This window comes from Diceros bicornis, chromosome 1, assembly GCF_020826845.1.
Source record: "Diceros bicornis minor isolate mBicDic1 chromosome 1, mDicBic1.mat.cur, whole genome shotgun sequence".
Lineage (NCBI taxonomy): Eukaryota > Metazoa > Chordata > Mammalia > Perissodactyla > Rhinocerotidae > Diceros > Diceros bicornis.
In genome coordinates, this window is record NC_080740.1 from 34,217,487 (window position 1) to 34,236,756 (window position 19,270).

The 19,270-nt window shown below is 37.3% G+C and overlaps 1 protein-coding gene across 2 annotated transcripts in view; it reads left to right on the top strand.

Annotated features, from left to right (window-relative positions):
* Positions 1 to 19,270, top strand: part of CAMK4 (calcium/calmodulin dependent protein kinase IV) — a 217,947-nt gene that overhangs the window by 111,652 nt on the left and 87,025 nt on the right. The window lies entirely within an intron of this gene.

Below are 19,270 nucleotides of genomic sequence, written 5' to 3' on the forward strand. Positions count from 1 at the left end.
AATACCCAGCATTGAGTCTAAGAATTAATCTCAGTGTGTAAATCCAGAATTTGTGAGTCCGAGAGCCAATCTCAGTGTGTAAATTCAGAATGTATAGGTATTGTGACTCTCTTAAGAATAGCTGTGTAGTTGTGAGGTGAGATCATGGGCTCTAGAGCCAGACAGATTGAGTTCAGGATCACTTCCACCACTTACTACCTGTGTGACTCTACAAGTTATGTAAATCTCTCAATCTCAGTTTCTTCATCTGTAAAATAGGTTTAAGAAATCTAGCTTATGGCGTTCTAGTGAAGAATAAAATGAGATAATTTATGAAAATATTTCTCAGCACCCGGGAAGCGTGTAATAAATGACGAACAATATTCTTATTATTAATTATAATGGGTCCACACAGATATTTTATATTGTAATAGTACCAGTTCATTCTGTGCAGTTCTAATGTTCTCATTGGCCTGATTAAAACTGAGCAGTGAGCAGCACCAGACACATTATGCATTTATGTATGAATAAAATTAATTACATTGTTTTTGGAGTGCTTTTAAAATTTCTGCTAAAAATGAGTACATATTTTACTATTGTTATCAATAAAATTTAATGTGGCACTAAATAAAGATTTCTGATCATATGACCTCCTACTTAAACAAATCTTGGATGTCTGTGATTCCTAGATTTGGAATGCTTTCAATGCTAAGGCTTTATTTCACTTCTTCTCATTGGAGCATTGTGACTAGATCCAGTGTAGAAGCTGTTCCAAGTCTAGATTTTGTCATATTTTAGTTATTATAATATCAAGTTACCTATAAATTTCCGGAAAGGTTTTTCTTGAATAATTTAATAAACATTCATCTTGTAAATGCCCCTGAGTTTTATAAAATTTTCCATAAGTGCTAGTTTAGCCTTTTATCCTCTTCTATGTTAGTTGAAGAACCACACATGATTTGCTAATCATTCTATGAGTTAGTTTTTAACTTCTACTCGTTTTCCCTTGTATCTTTATGGGTTAGCATTTGAGTATATAACTATAATGTTGCAGGAGAATTTGAAAAGTTGCTCTAGATAAGTTACACAATGTACACAGGCCTCTTCCCAAATTCTTGGTAGGTGAATCTCCAAGGCATCTCCATTAGAGGAGATTTTCAAGTTAAAATAGAGATAATACCATTTATACCACTGGGTAAACTGAGGATTACCTGCTCTTGTCTCTTTCTACCCAACTTTTAGGAACTTAGAAAAGTGACCGTGGGCCATTCACTTTCCAGTTGCTGTGATGCATGTAAGAGAGATGCTGGGTCAACCTGGGTTGAAGATGCGCATCCGTTAAACACTGCTGTAGTCACTTTAACCGCTTGTGGGTGTGCTCTAGAAGTGCAGGCAAGGTCGCCTTTGGTCAGTGATGGAGAGGAGAATAATAAATCACTAGCTCAAATAGACTTTTTGGGCCCGATTGAGGTCTCAGAACACATTAAGGAAAGTAGCTTGCGGATAACAAGCCGTGTCAAGTGAAGTGAAACTTCTTTAAGCATTCTGTCAGTTGGAACCTATTGATTTTCATAGGGACTATTAAGCCAGGTTTCCTGGAATAGGAACAGGGGTATTTCTGTTCAGTTTGTGACAAGTATACGTCTACAAGAGGAAAAAGGTAGTGAGGCGGAATGTGAACTCTGGGCTTGATTTGTATGCTTTACCATTCAGAGAGCCACTTGGAAGTCTGAACATTCTTGTATAGAATCAGTTGTTGCAGTATGATTTATTTTCTTTTTTGATAGAAACGCTGCTGGAATCTGTCACAATTCAGCTTGCTTATCCATCCCCTCATTATATTGATCTTTTCTAGGTATTGTGTTGCCTTATTAAAAATAAGCAGGGTAATTCACAGGCAAGTTGAAGCAAGGGCGAGGGGATGGAGAGAGAGAGAGAGATTGAGAATATAGGCATGGACCTGCGTGCTGTTGCCCTAAAGGAAGTGCACTTTGCACTTATGCCATCCACTCAAGTTATCACATTGAACCCTCTAGCACATGTATAAGTAGTAGGTGGTTGGATCTAAAGTGATCAAGTGCATTCTATGGAGCAGAAAAAGCAGATGTATAAGTAGCCAAAAAGAGAGAAACTCTTAGAGGGAGAGCTTTTGTTATTGTACCCGAGTAGATGGAAGAGACTAGAAACTTCTCAGAGAGCTGAGTTGGAAAGGCCTTGTAACCAAAGGAGAGGTGCTGGGCAGCAGGAAAGTTCAGAGGAGCCCAAGGCCAGGAGATCAGAGCTGGGGACTGGTGCCCAACGCACCACAACCACGAGAGCTGAGGAAGCCAGAAGGAGCACAGCCTATCAGCCTCAAAGCAAACTTAGGATTCATCTTATAGCGGAAAAGCTATAACCTTAGTGTTAACAGAGAAAAACATCTTATTAAATTTTTATTTTTATATTTCTTTATGGTGCAAAGTTGAATGGTGGTCAAAGCTGCATCCATCCATCCAAAGTACGAAGAAGAGAGGAGAAAAAGAAGGCTAAAAAAAGATCAAGTCATGGAACTCCACAACCATTAATTTGCTAAAAGAGAAAATGAATGACTGTGTTCAGAGGATATTAATTAGAAGAGATCCAAATCATTTGCGGTATTGAATTCTCTTTCAACTGTTTTTTTTTTTTAAGTAAGCACCCTCAAATCCCATATGCCACCTCAGTAGTTTTAATAGTAAATGTAATAATGCTAAACTTAATAATTATGCCAAATAATGCTAATCTTAATAATGCTAATAAGAATGGAGCCCACATTTAATTATTAAACACTATGTAATAGCTCCTTTCACATGTTGACACAAAGAGCCCCATGGGAGTGTTTTACTTACGGGAGTTTTAGAGAAGCGACACGTCCCAAGTACACAATAGCAAGTAGAATTTGAACCCAGAGTTTTTGAGCCCCAACTCTGGGCCCTTTCTATTTATACCAGCTAGGTCCTGATAGAAAAAAAGACAAAAAAAGGTCAGGAATGATGGTGGCCCAGATCTGGGACTGAAACTTAGATGTTGCTCCTCGCTAAGCTGATAAAGGATGAAAAAGCCTTTGTTGACACACAGACACAGGGAAGCTGCGTGCAGCTCTAAGTCACGCTGTGAAACAAGGGTAAATAATATTCTCTATGTGTGGAGCGCACCAGCAACACATTTCTTTTCCAAATGCTGTTAAAACCTTAGTTTAATAAGTCTCAGCATATAATATCCGCTAACAAATGAAAAGAAGAATAACTGGGAAGTGCCTAATATACAAACTACGCACATTGCTTGGTGTGAATCTCTTTGCTCTTTGTCTTAATGGTAGATGGGAGGCAGTGGTGGCCCCAGACGAGGCTGTTTATATGGAATTCCAATTTCCTCTTTGCTGCAAGTGCCAATATCACAGGATAAATTCAGTTAAAGCTACTCATACTTATCTACCTTAGAAGTCTGAAAAATGCATCAAATGGATAGTTATATCTACAATGCTTTTTTTCCCACAACATACCAAGCTGTCACTGGGAGGATTTTTCTTCGAGATTTTGAGATCAGAATAGTCTAGAACTGTTTTTCCATCATAGCATCAGCACACACTTGGGTGTCATGATCAGTTTCAAGGTGTGACATACATAATAAAGTACTATAAGCTGTGAATGATTTCTTTTATTGATAAATCAAGGCAGACCCAAGATTATCATCCTAATTTTTTAAATTTTGACATTTTTATGAAGGCAAATGTGGATGAGTGTCAAAGTTTACCCACCACATTTATATCTGCCAAAAAAGTTTAAAGTATTCTCTATTTATTTGATAATTAAAATTCTTCCTGAGACTGGTACCGCTAGATATCTGGGGGGAAAAATATTTATAATTTCCTGTAAAAGATATCTTATTTTTTTTCCAGTTTAAGAGTCTTTTTTAGTTTAAAAGAGTTTCCTTATGGTAAATATTCAGTGTAAGTTCAACTCTCTCTCAGATCTATCTCTCCCTTTCCCTGTTCTTCCTACACTGGCCTCTGGGTTCAAGAGAAGCTTAATCTGTGGGAGCACGGACTCCAGAATGAGGATGAAGTAGCCATGCATCAGAGCCATCACCAGATGCTAACTGCACTAGAGACCCGACTAGATGAGGGTATGAGCAGCTACAGATGGCTGGGACACATCATGGGGTTCACCAGCTGTGTGGAAAAGGCCAATGAAGAATGGCCAGACGTTCAGGAACCAGACCAGACCATCCCAGTGGTGCAAAATCAGAGACCAGCCCAGTGCATGGATCACAGGCGTCTTTCCACTGCCTTCTCTGAACCCTGACAGTCTTGGAAGGTATCAGAGAGGGAGCAATGCTAGGGCATTAGTGTGGGATGTGTGCATATCTACCCAATTACTCATTTGTGCAACTTGTAAACTCTGAGCCGTTTAACCCAGAAGGGACTTAAGGACACCCTGATGGGAGTGCATTGAGGATAGGCACAGCAGTGTAAAGAAAAAGACGCTGAGAAGGACTGAGCTGGCACACTTTAGTTTCTGATTTCTGGAAGCATCTGGTCTCTTCAGAAAAGTGAAGCTCTGGGGTTCACTCATGTTAAGATGCTTCCTAAGCAAGAGAGGCAAAACCAGACTTCCACATTGAAGCAAGATACTGCTGTGGAGCAAAATCAAGGATGGGATTTTTTTCAAAGCTTAAATCATTAAGATCTCTAGTATCTCTTTCTTTCTAATTCCAGCCCCAGGGCAAGATTATGTTACTTTTGGTGTCATTTAATGGAAACTAAAGCTTCCAGGAGTGTCTAGATTCTCCCCTATTCAAAGCTACCCACGATAAGGGATTCAACTCCAAGATGTAGTTAAAATGCTTAATATTTCCAGGAGTATTTTTTTGTTTTTGTCATTTAACCGGTTACAAAGTCATAAGCTTCTTGAATATCTAATAACGGTTTTATAACTAATAGATAATCACGTAATTTTAATATCAAAGAGATTTCTCAGGGCCTCTGAAAGTATACATTGTTCTGGCCCTCGCTTCAAATGGTTTGGGGATTGTGCACTGAGTGATTGCTGTCCAACTGAAAGAAATATCAAGTGAAAACTAAACATTGTTGTTTTCACACCTTCTTGGTAATTTTAAAAGCATTTTGAAAAGTACTGCCTTGACCATCTAAAAATTACCAAAAAACTCTAAAAAGAAATGGTGCAGTTTGTTACATTTCTGTTAGAACTTGAATGTGTACAGGACATGGCTGATACTCAGGTCCGTAGTAACTCACGTGTGACCTTGGTAGTTGACAGTAATTAATAAACATAAGAAATGGTCTTAAAACCTCCCTGGAGTTTAACCAAAGTAGTAAAGCCCTTTTTTTTTTTTTATCATCACCATTGTATTATAAAATGATTAATCATCTTAAGCCAATTGCCAACATCATTTAACGACAAATTACTAAAACCGTAGATAGAAGAAGGATAGGTTCTATCTGCATTAACAAAGACTTGAGGCAAAAATCAAAAATAAAAGTGTTACTCGTTATAACGAGAGAAAAAAGTATCATTATTAATAGAGAATGACATTATATACCTAGAAATAGATAATCAAAAGAGATAAGAAACTTTCATAAAGTAGCTATATATAAACTACATATATAAAAATTCACATTTTTGTATATTAGTTTTTTTGTTGTTATTTTTATTTTTGTTATTTTACCATTTATTTTTTTATTTATTTTGTGTGTGTGTGTGCTCTATTAATTTATTTATTAAGTTTCATCAAATACAGAATCCAAATTGGTTGGACAAAGTAACAATCATCCTGAGTCATACCTAGATCACTTTTAAGACAAAGCTATTACTTTTCTTCTATAAATGATGTTGGCTAAAGTAAGCTGTCTTAAGCCAGCTAAATATGTATTTACTATCTTACTGAGGACACTTTTAGAACATTGCTAAAGCCCTGCACTAACGTTTTAAAATTCTTTTTTTTTAAATTTTTGTTTATTGCAGTAACATTGGTTTATATCATTGTAAAATTTCAGGTGTACATCGTTATACTTCTATTTCTGCATAGATTACATCATATTCACCACTCAGATACCAATTACAACCCATCACCACACACATGTGCCGAATTATCCCTTTCGCCCTCCTCCCTCCCCCCACCCCGTCCCCTCTGGTAACCACCAATCCAATCTCTGTCTCTATGTGTTTGTTTGTTATTGTTATTATCTGTAAAGTAGTACAGCTCTTATCCAAGTTTTCAAAAAAGGTGAAGGCAGGTGTTAAACAGGCGTCGATTCCCCTCTTTGATTCCCCTCTTTGATTACCATCGAACAAGAAGATTGTACTGGATACAGTTTAGGATTTTGATGAAGTTGTTCTCTGCTTTTGGAAAACAAGATAAGTAAAACCATATTTCATGTACATTAGGCATTTTTTTTCTTACTATTGCTGGAATGGTCTCATAAATCCTAATATTTCTAAATTTAATTTGTTTCAATTGCAGTCGTTTTTATGGGAAGACTTAGAAAATTGGAAATAGAAGACTAGGAAATGCCTGACTTTTACAAATTCTTTAAGGAAAGACACTGGATGTCTACCATGGGCCAGGAGATTTCACATATCCTTGTTTAATCCTTATGACAATACCATGGGGTAGCAATGATTATCTCCATTTTATCCATGAAGAAATTAAAATAATCCTCAGACTGGATAAGTGACTTTATAAAGGACCCTAAATGGCAGAGCCAGGATTCAAATTGCATTTTTTTAAAAAGTACAACCAGGGATGTTTATTATAGAATGATTTATATTAGTAACAAATTGTAAGAAATTAGCCATTGGTCACACTGGGCCATTAGGAAGCAGTTTTACATTCTGCTTATGAATAGTAGGTATCCATAAAATTTTATGGTATTTTTTAGTGAAAATTATAAGAAACAAAATTATATTTCTGTATTTGAAACATGTAAAGAAATATAGGCAGTTCAAAAAGCTGAAAGGAAATGAACCAACATGCTAGTGATAGTTGTGTTACAATGGTGGATATGTTCTTCACTCTTACTTTTTACACTTCACATCTTTTAAAAATGTGGCTATGATACTTTTATAAAAATTTACAATATCTGTTTATTTTCTTCCGGCCTTGACAACTTGAACCTGAAAAGAGAATTTGGGAGGCTAACATTTATTCATTTTTCCTCACAGGATATCAATTTCCTTTTTGCAAGCATCTGACTATGCTGGTGTTAAAGTCACCTCATTGGGGAATATGGGAGTAGGGACCCAGCAAGGCTTTTCTCTTATACTGTCCTCTGATGGGCACAGACACAAAGCAAAGAATTCACAGTTGCATCTGTAGAATTCTTTGCTTACCAGGGATCTCACAGCTCCTTCTTTGGAACTGCATAGTACACTCCAATTCTCATTGTTATCATTTTCTAATTTTCATCAGTTCATTCTTACTTAATCTCTTCTCTGGTTGTGTTTGATACAAAGCACTGATCACAAAAATTAAAGGCAAGGTGTGCTGTTTGAAGAACAGGCCTCCTTTTTTGCAGCTATAAAGGCTCTGTATCCTATGACTGGAGAGAGGAGCAGACATGGAATATGAGTACTTGCTGTCGTGGATTTAGAAAGTCAGTAACTCCGCTTGAGCTTCTATTAATTATGTTTCTTGGAACAGTCCCCATTTTCCTTGGGAGAATGTAATCTTAAATAAGTGGTGTAGTAACCGTTAGTGGCTCACGGTTTGGAAATCACGAGCTACTACCCATACAGGCTCTAGAAGATTTGAGTACTTAGCTTTGCCAGTGGGACAGGCATTTTCCACTCCGCTGGTGTCAATAACATGACAAAATGTCGTATAGACTTGTATGGCAGGAGGAGAACTGACTCACCAGTTCTAATTTCATCTAACCAAAGCTGTGAAACCAGCTGTTAGTATTGAATACAATACTAACATTTGTATTCAAATACCAGCTCCATCTCTCATTCATTCATTCAACAAACTGTTATATACCAGGCATTGGTAAATAATGCTGGGAATACTCGTGTGTAGACAATGGACAAAACCCTTGCTGTTATAGAGCTTGTGTTCCAGTGGAAGAATAAAATAATGAATTAGTAATTAAATGATAACATGGGTGTTTGTAAATGTTATAAAGGGATTAGAGTGATATGATTCATAGTGTATGTATGTGCATGTATGTAGTTACTTTTGATGGAGTGCCCAGGGAAGGCCTCTCAGTTACTCTCTGAGTGAAGTGGGAAGGTCTAGTGGAAGAGTGGGTAGTGAGTGCAAAGGACTTGGAGCTTAGTCAGGAGTTGAATGGCCTGTGTAGACAGAAAAATGACACCAGATCAAAAGGGTGAGGCCAAACCATCCTGAGTTTTATGGTCCATGGTAAAGAGTTTGCATTTATTCTAAGCACAATGGGATGCCAACAAAAGCATTTAAGTTGGAGAGTGACAAGATCTGATTTACATTTTAAAGAGGACACTCTGGCTGCTGTATGCAGAAGGAATGATTGCAAAGGATAAGAATCCAAGCAGGGAGGCTAGTTGGGAAGTGTTATAATACTTCTGCAGCCTTTAAAGTAGAAGAAAAGTCAGACCAGAATGGTGACATGGAATAATCAATTTTATTTGAAGAAAGGAGTAGTCAAATACCATATCAAATGCTGCTGACAGGATAAGACGAGATCAGAAAAGTAGCTAATAGTGTGGGGGGAGGAAGTGGAGAAAGAAGGCAGAGACAACCCTGGAGAGGTTTTCTTTGGAGAGGAGCAGAGATATGCTTTGGAAGCAGGAAGAGGGGTGAGGAACTGAGGGATGAGATCTTTTTAAGGATAAGAGGTATTAAATCAAGGTTCCTCCCATATACTCTTAATCTCAGGGAGAGATACAGAGATGAAAGAAATAGGAGAAAGAAGTGCCTAAAGATATAAAGCCTGCCTGCTTTACATACCATGTTCTCTTTCCCCTTTTCTCTCCTTCTGTTAAGCCAAACTTGTTTCTAGTGAGAGTCTGGCATTGAAACGCTGATTGAAACGCTTTATTAAAGTTTGCCTTCTTATGCTGTTCAGAACAAGACTGACATTATGTTATTCACTGTTAAATGTAAAATAGGATATTGGTTCCTCTACAATAAATTTCCTTTCTGTCCCACCCCACCATTTCTAGTGCCTATCACTGCCTCCACCTCTGAACCATTACCTCCTCTGTGTAGCTGTCCCTTCCATTCTCCTCTCCATTGGGTCCAAACTCACATTGAAAGATCTGGGAGAAGAATATTCAAGACAAAAGACTATCAAGTACAAAGTGGAAAGGCCTGGAAATGGAAATGATTTTGGCTTCTTCCAAGATCAACTAGATGATTAATGAGCTGCAGTAAAAGGAGATGACTGGTAGGTGAGTTCAGTACAATGGACAGGGCCAAGATATTATTAGCATCTTTCTGAACCTACTCCTCTCCAGTCTTCCTCACCTCACTAAATGGCAATTTTATTTTTCCCATTTTTCAGGCTGGAAAACTTGCAGGCAACCTCTTTTCTCTTACACCCCATAGCCAGTCCACCTTCAAATACTATTGGCTTTTTCTTAAATATATCCATCTACTTCTCACCTCCTTCATCACTACCATCTGGGCCCAAACCTCCATCACCTCTCATGGAGATAACTACCATAAACTCTTATTAGGTCTTCCTGCCTTTACTCTTTCCATCATCCTCTGACGCGAGTCAGACTGTCCTTTTAAGACTTAACTAATATCATGGTATTCATCTTTCAAAATCTTCCAATTGTGTCTACTTTCTCTCATACTAAAATACCAAGTCCTTACCATGTTCAACATGGCTCTTCATGACCCAGCTCCTGGTCAGGAAGAGGCTCTGTCATCATCTACTACTTTCCTTGTCTGTCACTTTGCTTTGGCTAAACTGGCCTCCTTGCAGTCACTCGATTGCTCCAAACCCAACTAGAGCTGAGGGCCTTTGTATTTGCTATTTTCCCTGTCTGGAACACTCCTCCCTCAGATCCAAGTGGCTGTGTCCCATCTTACTTTATCAGAGAGAACTTTCCTGACCATTCATCTCAAGTAGTGTCCTTCATCACCCTGTCTCCCTTTCTTGTTTTTTTTTTTTTTTTTTCCCCTACCTTAGTTCTTATCAACTCCGGACCTTTTATTTATTTATTTGTTCATTTTCTGTCTTCACTAGAACATAAACTTCTTAGGAAATTTATCTATTTTGTTCACTGCTGTATCCTCATGCACAGAATAGCATCTGTACGTAGTGAGTGCTCAAAAATATTTGTGGAATAAATGGATGAAATTAATTCGATAGAGATGTATATAGATTGGTAGATTGGGTGATGAGAGGATAGTGAATGTTGTCCTGGATTGTTTATACCTTCTCAGTCAATTAGAAGCAAGGCTGTGATAGAAGAGTGAAGAGAAGAGGGAGTACTGGAGGTTAGAGGAGAGAAAGTGTAAAATGTTCTATTGCAGAGTGAGAGAGCTGAGGGCCCCTTGAGATTTGAGGTCATAAATTAAAAATGGGACTAGTCAACTTGGTTGTGCATTTTCTTCCAGACACAGACATGGAGCAAGAGAAGAGTTTAAGCAAGTTAAGAGTTTTGCCTGGCAAGTCCAACAGAGGAAAATAAGAGCAAAGTAGTTGAGGGAATGTGGAGATCAGTGCCTATCCTAAGGTACCATAGAATCTAAGTAAGAGCTAAAAAGTTCGGAGGTAGAAATCAGAGAGTGTGATGTTTGAAATCAATATTTTTGAAGTGGTACAACTGATGGTAATGATAAGGCCTGGGATATGACCATGGGAGTGGGTTACTAAGGAGGAGTGGAGGAAGAGATTGTTGGAGTTGAGGAAATGGTAAAGGAACTGAGAGGCAAGGATATTGAATGGATCATCCACATGAAAGTTGAGGTTGTTAAGAATGATGATAGGATCAGTGGCTGAGATAAAGATGCTAAAATATGCTAAAATCTTCAGTATAGGATGGATGACAAGGAGATAGGAAGATGACTACAACAAGGAGAGGTTGCAGGTTGTATTGGCTGACGGCAGACATGTCAAAGCAGCTGGGATTTTAGGGGGACAAGAGAGAAATGTTTGGACATAACAATGAGGAGCAAGAAGGACGTCTACCCTCCTTCCAGGCTTGGTGGTAAGTTTCCTTCTGGGACAAAAACCAGTCACCATTCGAGAAGACTACAAAAAAAGTAAGGTAGTCATGAGACACCGAGGTTTCTGTTAGGTCAAGAAGATAAAGGGAGTAATCAGACTTGGCTAGAATTCTGTACTTATTGGAGATACCAGCCTCATGTAAGAAAACCTTGATATTTTATCTGTATCCCACATTTGATTTTTGCATGTTCCCACAGCAGTTCTTAGCTTTCGAATATTTGTAGGCTAAAACTGTCATTCTTGAATTTAACAAGGCTCCAGTTGTCAAGTCTTTTCACCAAGCATGTTTGTGCCAACATGTACTTGTTGGTATGTCAGAAAAGAGGATGCTAAATTAAGCAGAGCCTGTGCAGAAGAGGATTGGTGTGAAAATTTAAAGACATTTGTCTGTTTATTTATTTGTCCATTAATAGTTTATATTTTGCTTTTTTCCATAAAGGATTTGGGGAGCACAGTTCTGTACTTCACATCATGTTCTCTGGTCATTGTTAAAACAACAAATGAACCTAAGAAGCAGAGAAAGACTGGAGAGACGAAACAAGACTTACGGTCTCAATTCCTGCAAAGAAAATGAGATGAGGCCGAGGATTTTATGTAGAAATGCTGCCATACTTGACTGAATCGTAGAAATAGAGCCTTTTATGTGGAAATGCTGCTGCGCTTGACGGAATCACAGAAGTAGAGCAGTCTCTATACAACTTGCCAAGAGTATTTGAAGTTCCAGAGTCCAGATCTAGGTCACACCTGTGATAGCCAAGTGGCTGAAGTCAAACAGAAATCTGGTCTTACAGCCCCTCTCCTTTCCTCCCGTTCATTCACCGCCTCTAGCTCCATCCATCATTCCCACAATATAAAAACTGGTTTTCCTTTTCTTAAGTCCTCGTTGCTTTTTTCTTCATATATTTTTCAATCCTTCCTCCATTCTTTTCCTCAACCTTCTCAGCCCCAGCACAGGAGTATATTTTCTGCATATCTTAATGAAGGGTCCATATTTGATCAGCTCTGTTCCAGTGGTGGAGCCTTTTGCTCTAATATTACTCTAGAATTACACCTCTTATCCATTTCTTTTTCTCCCTTCATGGAGGCAGATAGCAAAATTGGAATTTCTTTCAATATTAAGGAATCTTGATATCTGTGGATTTTTGAAACTATACAAATCTGTACAACCTCTTTTCTTAAATTGTTTTACTAATTTTTTCTTATGTATAATCTTCAAAAAGTAGTTTTATATTGGAACTATATGGATTTATCAAAAACCATTAAAATTGGCTGTTTTAGAAGTGACTTTATGAGGATGAAAGGAAATATTTCTTTGAATATTTAGGGCAGTTTAAATAGAGGAGCTAAAAACAAGGCTTTACAGAAAAACCCATGTGCCCAAGCCATTTTATGATTGTCCATTTTAGATTGTCAACTAAAACCACGACACAAAGAATACAAGGGGAGACAGAGCTCTTTCTGATAAGCAATAAAATACAATAAATTAGAGAAGCAGAACTGTGATCCCACTGCTGTCAATCTGGTTTACCTTGTGATCGATAAAAAATCAAGAATGCACTGTGATTAGACAAAACTTTTATGGGCCTCCTCAGATTCCTGCCACCTGCCTGTCTTCCAGACCAGGGAGGGCTGGATGGCTCGCTGGCTGCTTCATGCAACTAGGCCCACCAGGAAGCCACCTGAAGTTTCTGGCTCTTCCAGCCACTTCTGGATTTGAGTGAGATAGGACACCTCATGTGGAGGGATATGGCATCACAAATGACTGCCCAAGACACTGGATAGACAACCCAGAAGTGTGGAAAAGTTAACACTGTGAGGCCAGATTTCACCAATGGGAAACAGGAGGAGGTTCCTGGGCGGGTAAATTCCCCCTGTTTCCTCCTTCTCATGAACTTCTTCAAAGCGTGGTGGCCTAGTAAAACTCCTCTGGAGAAGTACTGTGTACCAATTGGATACAGCTGCCCAAATGACCGGCTGTGTCTTTACAGCTCACTGTGACACAGTAGCCAGTGTGCTAACTGCATCGTGTCACCTCTTACCTTGCCATGTTTCCCTTTTTCCTCACTCTCACCGCCTTGGGTTTGCACCTTCCAAATAAAACATCGGCATGTTGATCCTTGCCTCACATTTGCTTTCTGGGGAACCTGGGCTCCAGTACTCCTAAGTTAGAACTGTGACAATATACATTTTTATAATTGTAAATTGTTGGTAACAAAAAACTACTATTCTTCCAGGAATTTTGTAGACAATGAAGGTATGTTTTATGGGTTTCAATATTGTCGTAACATTGATTTGTTAAAGCCATCTGTTGATGCTTCTCAAGTTGCTAATTATAGAAGTAGCACTTGGAAGCTAATTTCAAGTGGCAATAATGACTGTACAGATAACTGCCCATTGACTTTTGTGGCTTGTTTGACAGTTATTTTCTAGGAAACATCATTCATTCTTTTTTTTTTTTTTCAGTTTTTATTTTTTTATTTTATTTTATTTTTGTTGTTGTTGTTGTTTTTGTTTATTGCAGTAACATTAGTTTATAACATTGTATAAATTTCAGGTGTACATCATTATACTTCTATTTCTGCATAGATTACATCATGTTCACCACCCAAATACTAATTACAGCCCATCACCACACACATGTGCCAAATTATCGCTTTCACCCTCCTCCCTCCCCTCTTCCCCTCTGGTAACCACCAATCCAATCTCTGTCTCTATGTGTTTGTTTATTGTTGTTATTATCTACTACTTAATGAAGGAATTCTGAGTGGCAATGTCAGGGCTCAGACCCTCTGCCGGGCTCCCCAGGTATTTGAAAGGAAAGTCAGAAGTGGGAAGGAAACACTAGCTTCTGGAACAAGAGGAATATTGGGAAGATGTGAGATTAGATGGCTGTCAAGACACACATCTGTGTGACCTCTAAGACATGACACTTTTGGAGGAACCATCTCCATAATAGGGCTGCCTATGAACCTCTGAGACTTTGTTTCAAAAAGACAACAAATCATCCTCAGCTAATCTCTCTGGGAAAGATTTTCTGACCTCAGTCTTCTGCTGTCCTTGGCTTCTCAGTCATTGATCTGTCCACTCTTTGTCCCTTCTCCCTTCCAACTTTATCCTCTGCTAGTTTCCTTGATTGTCATCACTTTGACTTATAGTCCAAATTTTGTCACTCGGTTTACTCTCTTCGGATTGATGGTTTTTAAAGCCCCATTTTTCTCTAACTTCTTTCGTCTGATATTCTTTTCTGCTTCACTCTTGTCAGCTTCCACTTAAGTCATGACCTGCACCTCATTCACTCTGGGCCTCAGCATTCAAGGGAGCAGAGAGGAGATTGCAGTCACATTTTTCTTTCATTTAAATTATTACTAAAATTTTGTTCTTTTCTTTCTATTTTCTGTTTTCAAATGTATAATGTTAAGTTTTCTGAGGTAGTGGTTCTCAAACTTTTGGGCTTTAGGAGCCCTTTATGCTCTTTAAATTCTTGAGAATCCCAAATAGCTATACACATTTACTATCTTAGAGATTAAAATAAAATTTTTAAAAAGTATGTATTAATTAATTAAAAACATAGCAATAATAAAACCATTAATTTTAACACAAATAGCATTTTTAGTTAAAAATAACTGTAATTTCCAAAATAAAAAAATTCTTACTGAGAAGAGTGGCATTGTTTTGCAAATCTCTTTACTACCTGGCTTAGTATAAGACAGTTTGATTCTCATCCACTTCTGCATTCAACTTGTTGTTTTGTTTCAAGTATAGGAGAAAATCTAGCCTTACTCAGATATGCAGTTGGAAAAGGGAGAACCTCACATATGCCCTGAAAGGGTCTCAGGGACCCCAAAGGGCCCTCAGATCACATTTTGAGAACCAGTGATCTGGAGTATATTGGAAAAATAATTACCCTTTTCAAAATTACCTTTAAAGAAAAGTTAATTCTGAATTCAAACAAATAACTACATTAGAACGTTGCTAGTCCAGACAATCTGGTCTGTTCTGAATATTTCTAGAGTTTACGTAACTTAACTCTCAACTGAAAAAGTTTTAAAAGAAAATTTGAGGGCATACCAAGATTTAACATGTGTGACATAACATGGTAAAAAATGAATGTTTAAAATTTTTATTTGTATTAGAAAAGCTTTTGTTTACTATTAGCATATCATGTGAAAAAATTAAAGGAGCCCACTGGCTGTTATTTTATATTTATCAGAAACACATGAAAACAAGGGGTAAAACCTTGTATTACATAAGCGCTAAACGTGTAGTGAGAAAAATAGATTTGATTACTAACAATCTTAATTTAGAGACACTCATGTCCTTAAAATTTTTTTAAAGCATCACACAATAATGAAAAATATATTTATTTTGTATTAGCGAAGAAAGTTTTGTTATCTTGTAGAGAAGATAGTAATAAAGATAATCTGTCTTCACTAAATGATTCCTCTTATATGAGGAATCTAATATAGTCAAACTCATAGAAGTAGACAATAGAATTGTGATTACCAGGGAATGGGTGAAGGGAGAGATGGAGACTTGTAGTTCAATGGACATGAAGTTACAGTTATACAAGATGACTAAGTTCCAGAGATCTGCTCTACAACATAATGCCTATAGTGAACAATAAGGTATTGTTCACTTAAAAATTTGTTAAGAGGGTAGATTTCATGATATGCACAAACAGGCACACGCACACACACACTCAACAAAGGGTTATAGGAAACTTTTGAAGGTGACGGATATGTTTATTACCTTGATTGTGGTGATGCTAACACTAGTCTATACATATGTCCAAACTCATCAATTTCTATACATTAATTGTGTGGTTTTTTTGTGTACTGATTATACCTCAGTAAAGCTGGAAAAAATTAAAAATTTTAAAATAATAAAAATAATAATGATAATCTATACCCAAATTTTCTTCAACAGCATCCACAGAAACTGAAATAGAGCATGAGCCAAGAGCTCTTTGGAAGAGATCTGTCAGTGTCCTCTGCCTGTTCAAGCAATGCCTCTCTTTTTCTAAGACCTCTCATTTGATACAAGTAGAAAGTTTCTTGTTCCATAGCAAATTTTCATGAAATTTATGATTTTTTTCACTAGCTAAAAGAACTTCTATAGAGTCTTCTATTATTCCATTACCCCTGGATCGTGCTCTCTATATTCCCTGGATTGGGCTGTCTGACATCACTGAGTGACGGCTGGCAGGCCACATATTACACTATCATCACCTGTGCACACTCTCACAAATCATTCTTCATTGTATATTAACAATTGAGTGACTTTTTAAGTGGTTAGTAACTTCAAGTGTTTTAGAGTAAGCTGGCTGTTTGAATGTTAGCAATATTTCAACTTATAGAAAAATGATCTTGCACGGAACAATGGAACTTTTAAAATGAAACTTGCTTGCAATTTACATTCTTCTATCTTCTGATGGCATTATGTAGAGGATTCTTATGCCCAAAATTAGATTATAGTGTTCCTCTGGAAAAGACCATATTTTGTTTGTTTGTTTTTTCATATGTCCCACATTGTTTAAAATGGACTGAGCACACAAAAACTATATTAGACCCTTAGTCTGTACTATACGTTCATTACATATACATTCAAGACTACTGTCAGAGATCCTTGACTCCTCCAGGTCCGTGGAAGACTTTTCGTGTTTTAAATAGATCAGATTCTTAGCTTTTCTCTGCCTCAGACATTTGGAGAAGATCATGAAAGCTGTGGTTCCTCTTCTCTCCCACAAAACACATAGATTTGAGGAACTGCTTTATCCAGATCTCTTCTCCAGCCTTTCTTGTTAACTACAGCCATCATTTCCTTAGACTTCTTTACTTTCCTTCAACTTATATCACTGGTAACATCAAAACAATTAACAAGATTACTGCCTAGAAGTAGAGAATAACATAGCAGAATTTATGTACAAGTGCTAGGTAGTCTGCTAGGTTCATTCACCAGCTACATGACTGCCCGACATCAGCTTTTCAGTGTGGGGTTCAAGAATTTCTAGAAAAAATTCTAAATTGCAATTTGGTTACCAGTAAACAGTCAAATTTTTGAAAATTAAATCTGCTGATGACAAGGGTTTATTCCAAATTAATAATTATTGATTAATGATTTATTGATTAGTCTGGGACATGGAATAAGCAGAGAAAGTAATACTTCAGGACCTTATGCAAATGTAAAAGGGAGGGAACAAATATTAAAAGCAGTTAGCATGGGAATCTTCAGTGCCTGCCAATATCAGTTCTTTGGGAGAACCAAGCCTCCCCAACTCCTTCATCTCTGGTCAAAGGAGAGGGCCCATGACCCATGCTTGGCCCTGTCACAGTAATATGTCTCCTAGTTACAGGACTATCCTTTATAGGCCTAGGAAACAAGCAAGGCCTTGGAGAATGCTACCTTGAGTTTAGATACATACATGTGGAAAGAGTCTCCTTTCTCTTTTCCCTTTGAAATATGAGACTGAAGAATATAGGCTTGGGGCTTCTGGTGGTCATGTTTCCTGCCATTTAGAAAGGAGAGAGGGAGACGGAGAGGAAAAGAGAGGGAGAGGGAGAGAGAAGGAAATACATTGTGTCTGAACCCTTGGATTTAGCTATGTCTAAAGACAAATTCACTCTGAGTTCTCAGTTACATGCGCCAATAAATTACCTTTTTGACTTAAGTAAGTTTGAGCTGGGTATTTGTTACTTGTGACTGTAAAAGTTTTGAATTGTGCATATTTTGCATCGTGCAAAGTAGCTATGGTTTAGTGTCTGGGTGAAGCAGCTTCCCAAGCTCTTGAGTCATAGAGCATTGAGTGTATCCAGATGTGTGTTTTCCTTAATTCCTTCACTGTGAAAGTCCTAGAGCCTATCAATTTGATGTACGGTACTTGAGTTAGGTTATTTCTTACCAACTTATTTTTTTCTGTTCACAGTGAACCCTCCCTCATATGTAACTGCCTCATATTAGTTGTCAGGTGTTAAAATGCACAGATCATATCTCCATCCTCTTGTCTTAGTTAAAATTTCTAACTGATGCTGCATTTTTATATTGGATATTTATGAATATTTTAGCAAGTATGCTGAGTTGCAGAGACTAGCATCCACTCAACATAAGTAGAATACATTTTTGTTTTGCAGTATTGTGAATTAATTTTGATTATTTGGTTTTCTTTAGCAAAAATATGTTAAAACACCTTGAGCCTTCTAATTGACCATATTAATGGCCAAAACTTTTATTATAGTTTAAAAGGCCGTGGCATGACCATATGGTCATTTAATGTTTTCTTATGTATGGTGTTGAAACAAGAGACCCTTGAAAAATCTCTTATTGGAATGAGAACTCTTTAACAATTTCTTATAAGTATTTTTCCTTCTCGTAGAAACCAAAGACATTTATAAATGGTGACTATTCTCTATAAGCAAGGTATTCTAGGCTCTTGCAAAATTAAATTTTCCAGAAAAAAAAAATTTTTATGTTGCAACCAAACAAAAGAACATATAAAGTTAGTAAAATTCCATTGACTATTCCTTTTTTATTTTCAAAGAATATATTCTTGTTGGTTAATGTTTTCAAATGAATGAATGTTGTTTGTCATCATGTTGAAAGTTGGAATTGGATTTCTGCTCAGGGCCCCACTTTCTTCCTCAGGAGATAAAACTTAAAGGGTAGAATTCATTCTGCATTTGAAACAGTCTCTTGGTTGTGCCCACAGAGCTTGGCTCTGAAGTGCTATAAACTTCCTCATATCCATTTCTAAAACTATGTGAGCTCTGCCAATCAAAGGGTTCTGAACAGCTCAGATGGCAGAGACCACAGTAAGAGTACAAGTATTATCCATATATTGCTTTGATGGATTTTGTTGAAAGAGGAAGACATTAAAACATTTCTGTCTAAATATACGACTTTTAGAGATCTGAAACTCCAGGTCATTGTGATTAAAAGAGTCAATCATTGGCCTAGAGAAGGGAAGCAATCCTAATTTTGGAATATTCTAAAGTAAATGGCTATTGTCTCAAAAATAGAGATTAAGTAGGGGAACCAACTAGGATTCCTTAATGGCAAGCAACAGAAACTAACTCTGGATAACTTAAGTAGAAAAGA